Here is a 12,831-nt window from a genome sequence, read left to right on the forward strand (position 1 = left end):
AGATGTAACTCTCCTTGGTTGAGATTTTGGAAATTGTGTGGCTGGATTAAAATTGAGCTTCATCTCTTCTCATGAACAATTAGATCACGAGAGTGGCAATTGGCTATGTTGAGAGAGATTGAATCACCAAGAGATTGGGATTCAATCACCCATTTGCCATGGATCTATACCCATGATTGAGGAAGGTTTGACTAACATCAATTCATGAAAACTAACATCTCTGATCCCTAATGATCTTCTCCATCATCAATTCTTATTTCTTTTACTCCTAGTTGTTTGATTACCCATAACCCAATTCCCTTTTACATTCTGTCAATTTATTATTCTTGTCATCTACATTTTGTTCTTTCAATTCTTGCCATTTATTCTTATGTTCTTTAAATTTCTGCACCCTTTAATCCCTTGCCATTTACCTTTAATGTTATTTAAGTTTCTTGCAATTTAAGTTTCAGTTATTTACTTCCATTTTATTTCTATATTCTTGTTCTTAATTGCCATTTAAATTCCTGTAATTATGTTCAAAAGTCATAATCAAAATCATGTTCGCTTGACTAAACTTACCATTTAACTAAAGTTGCTTAATCTTCCAATCCTCGTGGGATCGACCTCACTCTTAGTGAGTCTTACTACTTGATACGATCCGGTATACTTGCCGGTTGTACGTGAATTCTAATTTTTACGTATCAACAGGATCACCTCAGAATCTATGGACCCCACAGGATCCCTACCTACCTTCTCCCTCTCTCTCACACCTTTTCATAACTCTCTTCCCCATTACCCTTCACCAATCACATCCATCTACTCTTCCCTATAAACCTCACCTACCTTCAAATTCAAAATTTCTTTCCCTTCCAAACCAACCCTAAATGACCAAACCCCACTCCCTCTCCCTCCACTATATAAACCCCTCCATCCTTCTTCATTTTCACACAACACTACCCTCTCTCCCTTAGCCGAATATACACCTCTCTCCCTCTCCTCCTTATGTTCTTCTTCTTCTTCTATTCTTTCTTCTTTTGCTCGAGGGCGAGCAACATTCTAAGTTTGGTATGGTAAAAGCATAGCTTTTTTATTTTTTCATAACCATTGATGGCACCTAAGGCTAGAGAAACCTCTAGAAAGAGGAAAGGGAAGACAAAAGCTTCCAACTCCGAGTCATGGGAGATGGAGAGATTCATCTCAAGGGTCCATAGCTCAGTAGTAGAGCATTTGACTGCACATCAAGAGAGCCCACTCATGGACCTCAACAAGAGCATGAGGAATTCCCTCATCAAGAAATCCCTGAGATGCCTCAAGGGATACATTTTCCTCCACATAACTATTGGGAGCAATTAAGGATAGGAGCACCAAAATCACTAGGGATGGAGCAACAAAGGCAAGGAAGAGACATAGAGGAGCTCAAGAACACCATTGGTCCTTCAAGAAGAAGGTGCCACCATCACTAAGGTGGACTCATTCCTTAACTTCATTGTTCTTATCTCTCTGTTTTTTGGTTTTTGAGCTTCATGTTTGTCTATGTTTGTGTCTTTATTACATGATCATTAGTATTTAGTAACCATGTCTTAAGTCTATGAATAATTCCATGAATTATTCACCTTTCTTAAATGAAAAATGTTTTTAATACAAAAGAACAAGAAGTACATGAGTTTCGAATTCATCCTTGAAATTGGTTTAATTATATTGATGTGGTGGCAATACTTTTTGTTTTCTGAATGAATGCTTGAACAGTGCATATTTTTGATCTTGTTGTTTATGAATGTTAAAATTGTTGGCTCTTAAAAGAATGATGAACAAAGAAAAATGTTATTGATAATCTGAAAAATCATAAATTTGATTCTTGAAGCAAGAAAAAGAAGTGAATAAGAAAGCTTGCAAAAAAAAAAGAAAAAAAAAGAAAAAAAAAAGCAAGCAGAAAAAGCCAATAGCCCTTAAAACCAAAAGGCAAGGGAAAAAAGGATCCAAGGCTTTGAGAATCAATGGATAAGAGCGCCCAAGGAAATAAAATCCAGGCCTAAGCGGCTAAATCAAGCTGTCCCAAACCATGTGCTTGTGGCATGCAGGTACAAGTGAAAAGCTTGAGACTGAGTGGTTAAAGTTGTAATCCAAAGCAAAAAGAGTGTGCATAAGAACTCTAGACACCTCTAACTGGAAACTTTAGCAAAGCTGAGTCACAATCTGAAAAGGTTCACCCAGTCATGTGTCTGCGACATTTATGTATCCGGTGGTAATACTGGAAAACAAAGTGCTTAGGGCCATGGCCAAGACTCATAAAGTAGTTCTGTTCAAGAATCAACATACTAAACTAGGAGAATCAATAACACTATCTGAACTTTGAATTTCTAGAGATGCCAATCATTCTAAACTTCAAAGGATAAAGTGAGATACCAAAACTGTTCAGAAGCAAAAAACTACAAGTCGCGCTCATCTAATTAGGACTAATATTCATTGATAATTTGAGATTTATAGTATATTCTCTTCTTTTTATCCTATTTTATTTTTAGTTGCTTGGGGAGAAGCAACAATTTAAGTTTGGTGTTGTGATGAGCGGATAATTTATATGCTTTGTGGCATTATTTTTAGGTAGTTTTTAGTAGGATCTAGCTACTTTTTGAGATGTTTTTATTGGTTTTTATGCAAAATTCACATTTCTGGACTTTACTATGAGTTTGTGTGTTTTTTTGTGATTTCAGGTATTTTTTGGCTGAAATTGAGGGACCTGAGCAAAAATCTGATAGGAGGCTGAAAAAGGACTGCTAATGTTGTTGGATTCTGACCTCCCTGCACTCGAAAAGAATTTTCTGGAGCTACAGAATTCCAAATGGCGCGCTCTCAAATGCGCTGGAAAGTAGACAACCAGAGATTTCTAGCAATATATAATAGTCCATACCTTATTCGAGTTTAGATGACGCAAACTGGCATTCAACGCCAGTTTCATGCTGCATTCTGGAGTAAAACGCCAGAAACACGTCACAAACCAGAGTTAAACGCCAAAAACACGTTACAACTTGGCGTTTAACTCCAAGAGAAGCCTCTGAACGTGTAAAGCTCAAGCTCAGCCCAAGCACACACCAAAGTGGGCCCCGGAAGTGGACTTTTGCACTTAGACTTATTTCTGTAAACCTTAATAACTAGTTTAGTATAAATAGAACTTTTCTCTATTGTATTAGACGTCTTGGTTATCCTGGTTCCCTCTCTGGGGCTGGAACCAATGAACACCTTATTTTCACTTATGTATTTTCAATGGTGGAGTTTCTACACACCATAGATTAAGGTGTGGAGCTTTGATGTACCTCGAGTATTAATGCAATTACTACTATTTTCTATTCAATTCAGCTTATTCTTATTCTAAGATATTCGCTGCACTTCAACATGATGAATGTAATGATCCGTGACACTCATCATCATTCTCACCTATGAACGCGTGACTAACAACCACTTCTGTTCTACCTTAGATCGAACGTGTCTCTCTTGGATTCCTTAATCAGAGTCTTCGTGGTATAAGCTAGAATTATTGGCGGCCATTCCTAAGATCCGAAAAGTCTAAACCTTGTCTGTGGTATTCAAAGTAGGATCTAAGATGGGATAACTGTGACGAGCTTCAAACTCGCGAGTGTTGGGCGTAGCGACAGAGGCAAAAGGATCAATAGATCCTATTCTGACAAGATCGAGAACCGACAGATGATTGGCCGTGCTGTGACAGAGCATTTGGACCATTTTTGCTGAGATGACAGGAGGTAGCCATTGACAACGGTGAAACCCAACATACAGCTTGCCATGGAAGGGAGTATGAAGGATTGGATGAAAACAGTAGGAAAGCAGAGGTTCAGAAGGGACAAAGCATCTTCATACACTTATCTGAAATTCCAACCAATGATTTACATAAGTATCTCTATCTTTAATTTATGCTTTATTTATCTTTATATTTTCGAAAACCTTTATAACCATTTGAATCTGCCTCACTGAGATTTAGAAGATGACCATAGCTTGCTTCATACCAACAATCTCCATGGGATCGACTCTTAGTCACGTAAGGTATTACTTGGACGACCCAGTGCACTTGCTGGTTAGTTGTGCGAAGTTGTGACAAAGTGTGATTCACGTTTGAGAGCACCAAGTGTATTGGCGCCATTGTTGATGATCACAATTTCGTGCAACAATGAACCACAACAACAACAAGAAGAGGAAGAGGCGAAAGAGCAACATCACTTCCTGGCACTTCAACCACCACCACACTACCAATACCAGCAATTTCCAGAGGGATTCAACTGGGAGCAATTACAAGGAGATGTACACCAAATTAAGGGATACCTACACCATTTGAAGGAGGGTGTCAATCAACTCAAGGAGACTCAGCAACAACAATGGAGCCAAGTCAATCAGAACATTCAACAACTCCAAGGGGGCTTTGAGAACCTCAAGGAGCAACACGATCAGATTAACTAGAGAGATATGCAAGGTAACCTAGGAATGATTCTGGAGCGACAATTACAACAAATGGAAAGTCTTGCTGAATTCAGACACCTTTTTGAAGCAAGGAATGTAGCCAGAGGGGAATATGATTGCTATGCACAAACAAAGTCGAGCTACCTGTGCAATGCAGTGGCTAACATGAACCCCAATTATCCCCTTCCAAGAAGAAGGACCAAAGGAAGGAGCCAATGAACTAAAGATGAAGCTTCTCAAGGTTGTTGAGTCCCATGGTTGACACTTTCCAATTTCTGAATTCTGTTTAAGTCTTTGCTTTATTTATTGCTTAAATAATCATGCTAGGATAGTTTATGTTTTATGCTTAGTTTCAATTCCTGTTTGAAGTCTTTATGAGTTTTTTTTACAAGAAAGAAAATGTCATGTATTTCAAGTCTTCATTTCAACTTAAATAAAAGTAGAGCTTGTCTCTATAAGAGTTACTCTGAGTTGTGCAAAAACAATAAGAGAGACCAAGGCCTAGAGGGATCATCAAACAAAACTAAGTGTAGGACCTTGGATGAACTAAAAAGAAAATGAGTCATGGAGAGCAGCTAGTCCTAGAAGGTATAACAAAGGAAGAATAAGGGGTATTCCTTGAATATCCATAAAACCAAGAGGTAGTAAGCAACAAAGGCCCAAGGCTCTGAGCATCAACTACTAGGATGGAAAAAGAAACATCAAAAAGCTCAAAAAGAATTAAATATCTTAGTAGATGCTTGTGGTGAAGATGTGTCAAGAAGAGACCTGGGCAAGTAAATTCTTAGGGGTGTCTCAATACCCAGTACCCTAAAACCAACTGGTTTGGGAGTGCTAATTGAAAGCCTAATCAAAAGGTTGTCTTGAGACAAAACACTTAGAGTCATGGTCAAGAAAACAAAATAACCCTTACTACTTCAGGGTGACAATCAACAGAAAGGACCTCTAAAGCCTATACCTAAAGGAACCCTCAAGGATCCAAGAGCTTTCCATGACAATTAAAACATTCATACATGTGTTGGACACTTAGTTTTACTCTTACTTTTATTGAAATCATTCAAAGCCAAGGCCTCAAGATATAAAGGTTTACTCACATTGATTTGCTTGGGACAAGCAAAGCTTAAGTTTGGTGTTGTGATGACTTGCATCATCTACCCTTCTTTCTTGCATAAAGAAGACCATAAAAGAGCATAAATCTCATTTGATCAGTACAATTCATGTATTATATGATGAATATTATGGTACACTACTTTGAGATGAGTTGTGCTGAATTTCAGGTGAAAAAGGCATAAAAAAATGGGTAGAAGACAAACAAGAAGTTGGGCGTGTGAAACTGCCGTGCCACTTGGAGCAAACGCCACAAAAATGCACTGGCATGGCACACTAGGAGCTAGGCGTGGCACGCTAGTACTAAATTCCAGAGGGGAGATCCAAGCATGCATGTGGGCGTAGCACGCCAGGGATTGGGCATGGCACGCTAGTACAAAATTCCAGAGAGCGAAATGGAGGACACAAAAGGGGCATGGCACACCAGGTTGGGCGTGGCATGCCTGACCCATCAACTACTATGGGCGTGCCACTTGACCAAAGGGGCATGGCACGCCAACTCACCATCTCGAGAAGAACTTCCACTATGGCGTGCCACTTGGTGTCGAAGGCGTGGCACGCCAGCTCCATGAAGTCACTTAGGCGTGGCACGCCAAGCTTGAAGAGCTAATGCATAGGTGTGCCACTTGAGCAGCATGGCATGGCACGCTGGTACAATAATCTAAAGAAGGAGTTGAAGGCAACTAAAGACTGGGCGTGCCACTTGAAGTCGAAGGCGTGGCACGCCAACCTCTCAATCTCACTTGGGCGTGCCACTTGAAGTTGAAGGCGTGGCACGCCAACCTCTCAATCTCATTTGGGCGTGCCACTTGGTATCGAAGGCGTGGCACGCCAACCCAAGCATCTCACTATTGTGTGCCACTTGAAGCTGAGGCATGGCACGCTGATGAGCGGATAATTTGTACGCCTTTTGGCATTGTTTTTAGTATGTTTTTGGTATGATCTAGTTAGTTTTTAGTATATTTTTATTAGTTTTTAGTTAAAATTCACTTTTCTGGACTTTACTATGAGTTTGTGTGTTTTTCTGTGATTTCAGGTATTTTCTGGCTGAAATTGAGGGACCTGAGCAAAAATCTGATTCAGAGACTGAAAAGGACTGCAGATGCTGTTGGATTCTGACCTCCCTGTACTCGAAGTGGATTTTCTGGAGCTACAAAAGCCCAATTGGCGCGCTCTCAACGGCGTTGGAACGTAGACATCCTGGGCTTTCCAGCAATATATGATAATCCATACTTTGCCCAAGATTTGATGGCCCAAACCGGCGTTCAAAGTCACCTTCAAGATTTCCAGCGTTAAACGCCGGAACTGGCACCCAAATGGGAGTTAAACGCCCAAACTGGCACTAAAGCTGGCGTTTAACTCCAAGAAGAGTCTCTACACGAAAAATGCTTCATTGATCAGCCCAAGCACACACCAAGTGGGCCCGGAAGAGGATTTTTATGTCATTTACTCATCTCTGTAAACCCTAGGCTACTAGTTTTCTATAAGTAGGACCTTTTACTATTGTATTTTCATCTTTTTGATCACTTTAGATCTCTAGATCAGATCTGGGTAGCTATCTTCATTTTATGCTATCTTAGATCATTGGGAGGCTGGCCATTCGGCCATGCCTAGACCCTGTACTTATGTATTTTCAACGGTGGAGTTTCTACACACCATAGATTAAGGTGTGGAGCTCTGCTGTACCTCGAGTATTAATGCAATTACTATTGTTCTTCCATTCAATTCCGCTTGTTCTTGTTCTAAGATATCACTTGTTCTTCAACTTGATGAATGTGATGATCCGTGACACTCATCATCATTCTCACCTATGAACGTGTGACTGACAACCACCTCCGTTCTACCTTCGATTGGGTGAATATCTCTTGGATTCTTTAACCGGAATCTTCATGGTATAGGCTAGAACTGATGGCGGCATTCAAGAGAATCCGGAAGGTCTAACCTTGTCTGTGGTATTCTGAGTAGGATTCAATGATTGAATGACTGTGACGTGCTTCAAACTCCTAGCAGGCGGGGCGTTAGTGACAGACGCAAAAGAATCGATGGATTCTATTCCGGCCTGACCGAGAACCGACAGATGATTACCCATGCTGTGACAGAGCATAGGCAGCGTTTTCACTGAGAGGATGGGAGGTAGCCACTGACAACGGTGAAACCCTACATAAGCTTGCCATGGAAAGGAGTAAGAAGGATTGGATGAAGACAGTAGGAAAGCAGAGAGAGACGGAAGGGAAGGCATCTTCATGCGCTTATCTGAAGTTCCCACCAATGAATTACATAAGTACCTCTATCTTTATCTTATTGTTTATTTTCGTTCATCACCATATCCATTTGAGTTTGCCTGACTAAGATTTACAAGACGACCATAGCTTGCTTCATACTAACAATCTCCGTGGGATCGACCCTTACTCGCGTAAGGTTTATTACTTGGACGACCCAGTGCACTTGCTGGTTAGTTGTGCGAAGTTGTGTAATGCCATGGTATTGAACACCAAGTTCTTTGGGGTTCATGACCGGGGATTATGAGAGTTGTGAAAAGTATTGTTCACAATTTCGCGCACCGAGTTTTTGGCGCCGTTACCGGGGATTGTTCAAGTTTTGAGCAAGCTTTTGGTAACATCAGTGCCAAGGATTGTTAAGTTTGGACAACTGACGGTTCATCTTATTGCTTAGATTAGGTATTTATTTTTTTCGAAATTCTTGAAGATGAATTCTAGAGTTTCATGATGATTTGTTGAAGTCTGGCTGGCTGAGAAGCCATGTCTAATTTCATTGGACCGAGGTTTCAACTTATCATCACAAGAGCTTGTTGATTTTTATCAATCTTGCTTTTGGAGCAGTGATCTGCTAAGGGTGGAGCATCAAGAACACTCCATCATCCTTCATGAGATTAGAGAAGATCAAAGAATCATGAGGGAGGAGCAACAAAGACAAGGAAGAGACATTGAGGAGCTCAAGCACTCCATAGGATCTTCAAGAGCAAGAAAGAGCCGCCATCACTAAGGTGGACCCGTTCTTTGATTTCCTTGTTATTTGTTCTTCTGTTTTTCGAAAATTTATGCTTATGTTTATCCATGTTTGTGTCTTGTGATCATTAGTGTCTTAGTGTCTATGCCTTAAAGTTATGAATGTCCTATGAATCCATCACCTTTCTTGAATAAAAATGTGCTTAATTGAAAAAGGAAGAAGTGCATGAATTTTGAATTTTATAACAGTTTAATTATTTTGATGTGGTGGCAATATTTTTGTTCTCTGAATGTATGCTTAAACAGTGCATATGTATCTTGAATTTGTGGTTCATGAATGTTGGCTCTTGAAAGAATGATGAAAAAGAGACATGTTACTGAGGATCTGAAAAATCATTAAAAATGATTCTTGAAGCAAGAAAAAAGCCTTTCTATTCAAAAAAAAAAAAAAATTTCGAAAAAAAAAAAGAAAACGAAAAAAAAAATAGAAAAATAAGAGTTGTGATCCAAGGCAAATAAGAGTGTGCTTAAGAACCCTGGACACCTCTAATTGGGGACTTTAGCAAAGCTGAGTCACAATCTGAAAAGGTTCACCCAATTATGTGTCTGTGGCATGTATGTATCCGGTGGTAATACTGGAAGACAGAGTGCTTTGGGCCACAGCCAAGACTCAATAAATAGCTATGTTCAAGAATCATCATACTTTACTAAGAGAATCATTAACACTATCTGGACTCTGAGTTCCTAAAGAAGCCAACCATTCTGAATTTCAAAGGATAGAGTGAGATGCCAAAACTATTCAGAGGCAAAAAGCTAAAAGCCCAGCTCATCTAATTAATACTGATCTTCATAGATGTTTTTGGAATTCATTGCATATTCTCTTTTTTTTATCTTATTTGATTTTCAGTTGCTTGAGGACAAGCAACAATTTAAGTTTGGTGTTGTGATGAGCGGATAATTTGTATACTTTTTGGCATTGTTTTTAGTATGTTTTTGTTATGATCTAGTTAGTTTTTAGTATATTTTTATTAGTTTTTAGTTAAAATTCACTTTTCTGGACTTTACTATGAGTTTGTGTGTTTTTCTGTGATTTCAGGTATTTTCTGGCTGAAATTGAGGGACCTAAGCAAAAATCTGATTCAGAGACCAAAAAGGACTGCAGATGTTGTTGGATTCTGACCTCCCTGCACTCGAAGTGGATTTTCTGGAGCTACAGAAGCCCAACTGGCGCGCTCTCAACGGCGTTGGAAAGTAGACATTCTGGGCTTTCCAGCAATATATGATAGTCCATACTTTGCCCAAGATTTGATGGCCCAAACCGGCGTTCAAAGTCACCTCAAGAAATCCCAGCGTTAAACGCTGGAACTGGCACCCAAATGGGAGTTAAACGCCCAAACTGGCACCAAAGCTGGCGTTTAACTCCAAGAAGAGTCTCTGCACGAAATTTGCTTCATTGCTCAGCCCAAGCACACACCAAGTGGGCCCGGAAGAGGATTTTTATGTCATTTACTCATTTCTGTACACCTTAGGCTACTAGTTTTCTATAAGTAGGACCTTTGACTATTGTATTAGAAATCTTTTGATCACTTTAGATCTTAAGAGGACTTTGGTAGCTATCTTCATTTTTATGCTATCTTAGATCATTGGGAGGCTGGCCATTCGGCCATGCCTAGACCTTATGCTTATGTATTTTCAACGGTGGAGCTTCTACACACCATAGATTAAGGTGTGGAGCTCTGCTGTACCTCGAGTATTAATGCAATTACTATTGTTCTTCAATTCAATTCCGCTTGTTCTTGTTCCAAGATATCACTTGTTCTTCAACTTGATGAAGGTGATGATTGACGCCCATCACCATTCTCACTCATGAACAAAGTGACTGACAACCACTCTTGTTCTACAAGCATTTGAGGCTTGGTGAATATCTCTTGGATTCCTGATTGCACGATGCATGGTTGATCGCCTGACAACCGAGTGCTCGCCTGACAAACGAGCCAACCATTCCGTGAGATCAGAGTCTTCGTGGTATAGGCAGGTCCTGATGGCGGCATTCAAGAGAATCCGGAAGGTCTAAACCTTGTCTGTGGTATTCTGAGTAGGATTCAATGATTGAATGACTGTGACGTACTTCAAACCTGTAACCTACTGGGCGTTAGTGACAGACGCAAAAGAGTGATTCTATTCCGGTAGGGGAGGGAACCAAACCGGTGATTAGCCGCACTGTGACAGAGTGCATGAGCATTAGTTTTCACTGCGAGGATGGGAGGTAGCTGCTGACAACAGTGAAACCCTACACGAGCTTGCCATGGAAAGGAGTAAGAAGAATTGGATGAAGGCAGTAGGAAAGCAGAGAAACGGAAGGGAAGGCGTCTTCATACGCTTATCTGAAGTTCCTACCAATGAATTACATAAGTATCTCTATCTTTACCTTTGTGTTATTTTCGTTCATCACTATATCCATTTGAGTTTGCCTGACTAAGATTTACAAGATGACCATAGCTTGCTTCAATACTAACAATCTTCGTGGGATCGACCCTTACTCGCGTAAGGTTTATTACTTGGACGACCCAGTGCACTTGCTGGTTAGTTGTGCGAAGTTGTGTAATGCCATGGTATTGAGCTACCACGTTTTTGGAGCCATTACCGGGGATTATGAGAGTTGTGAAAAAGTATTGTTCACAATTTCGCGCACCACATTGTTATTTGATTCTTGTTGCATTTTGATTTGTTCTTCTTATTAAAAATCCAAAAATATTTTTAATTTGTGTCTTCTCAAGTCAATAATACAGAGAATTGAAGATTCAGAACATACAGCAGAGGAATTATGCAGAAAAAGCTGGGCGTTCAAAACGCCCAGTGAAGAAGGACAGACTGGCGTTTAAACGCCAGCCAGGGTACCTGGTTGGGCGTTTAACGCCCAAAAAGGTATAGTTTTGGGCGTTAAACGCCAGAATGTGCACCATTCTGGGCGTTTAACGCTAGGATGGCACAAGGGGGAAGATTCTGTTTTTCAATGCAATTTTTTTCAGTTTTCAAAGTTTTTCAAAATCAAATCTTTTTCAAATCATATCTTTTCAATCAAATCTCTTTCAAATTCAATTTCTTTCTATTTTCAAAAATACTTACCATCAATTAATGATTTGATTCAACATTTCAAGTATGTTGCCTTTTCTGTTGAGAAAGGTTTAATGTTTGAATCGTATCTTTTCTTGTTGGTCAAGTTTTTAATTTTTCAAAATCAAATCTTTTTAAAATGTTTTTCAAATCATATCTTCTCAATCACATTTTTTTTTAAAAACCAATCATATCTTCTTAACCACATCTTTTTCAAAATAATTTTCAATCAAATCTCTTTGATTTCTAATTTCAAAATCTTTTTCAAAAATCACTTTATTTCTTCCCCACTTTCATTTTCGAAAATTAAGTAATGATTTTCAAAAATGTTTTCAAAATTTTTACTTAATTTTCGAAAATCACTTCCCTTCTTCTCACATCCTTCTATTTATGGACTAACACTATTCCTTAATGCAAAATTCGAACTCCATCTCCTTTGACAAAGTTCGAATTTTCTACTTCTGTCTTCTACTCTTCTTTTTCTCTGACACTTCAAGGAATCTCTATACTGTGACATAGAGGATTCCACATTTCTTGTTCTATTCTCTCTCATATGAGCAGGAGCAAAGACAAAGGCATTCTTGTTGAGGCTGATCCTAAACCTGAAAGGACCTTGAAGAGAAAGCTAAGAGAAGCCAAAGCACAACTCTCTTTAGAGGACCTGACCGAATTCTTCAAAGAAGAAGAACACATGGCAGCTGAAAACAACAATACCAACAATGCAAGGAAGGTGCTGGGTGACTTTACTGCACCTACTCCCAATTTCTATGGGAGAAGCATCTCTATCCCTGCCATTGGAGCAAACAACTTTGAGCTTAAGCCTCAATTAATTTCTCTAATGCAACAGAATTGCAAGTTCCATGGACTTCCACTGGAAGATCCTCATCAGTTTTTAGCTGAGTTCTTGCAAATCTGTGACACTGTCAAGACTAATGGGGTTGACCCTGAGGTCTACAGACTTATGCTATTCCCTTTTGCTGTAAGAGACAGAGCTAGGACATGGTTGGACTCACAACCTAAAGAAAGCCTGGACTCTTGGGAAAAGCTAGTCAATGCCTTCTTGGCAAAGTTCTTTCCACCTCAAAAATTGAGTAAGCTTAGAGTGGAAGTCCAAACCTTCAGACAGAAGGAAGGAGAATCCCTCTATGAAGCTTGGGAAAGATACAAACAATTAATCAGAAAGTGTCCTTCTGATATGCTT

General features: G+C 39.6%; 1 non-coding gene across 1 annotated transcript; it reads right to left on the reverse strand.

Annotated features, from left to right (window-relative positions):
* Nucleotides 1-12,723: 12,723 nt before the first annotated feature.
* On the reverse strand, nt 12,724-12,831 carry LOC112719253 (small nucleolar RNA R71). The gene has a single exon (XR_003161562.1). It is a non-coding gene; the product is annotated as a small nucleolar RNA R71 (small nucleolar RNA).

The sequence above is a fragment of the Arachis hypogaea genome, chromosome 10 (genome assembly GCF_003086295.3).
Source record: "Arachis hypogaea cultivar Tifrunner chromosome 10, arahy.Tifrunner.gnm2.J5K5, whole genome shotgun sequence".
Taxonomy (NCBI): domain Eukaryota; kingdom Viridiplantae; phylum Streptophyta; class Magnoliopsida; order Fabales; family Fabaceae; genus Arachis; species Arachis hypogaea.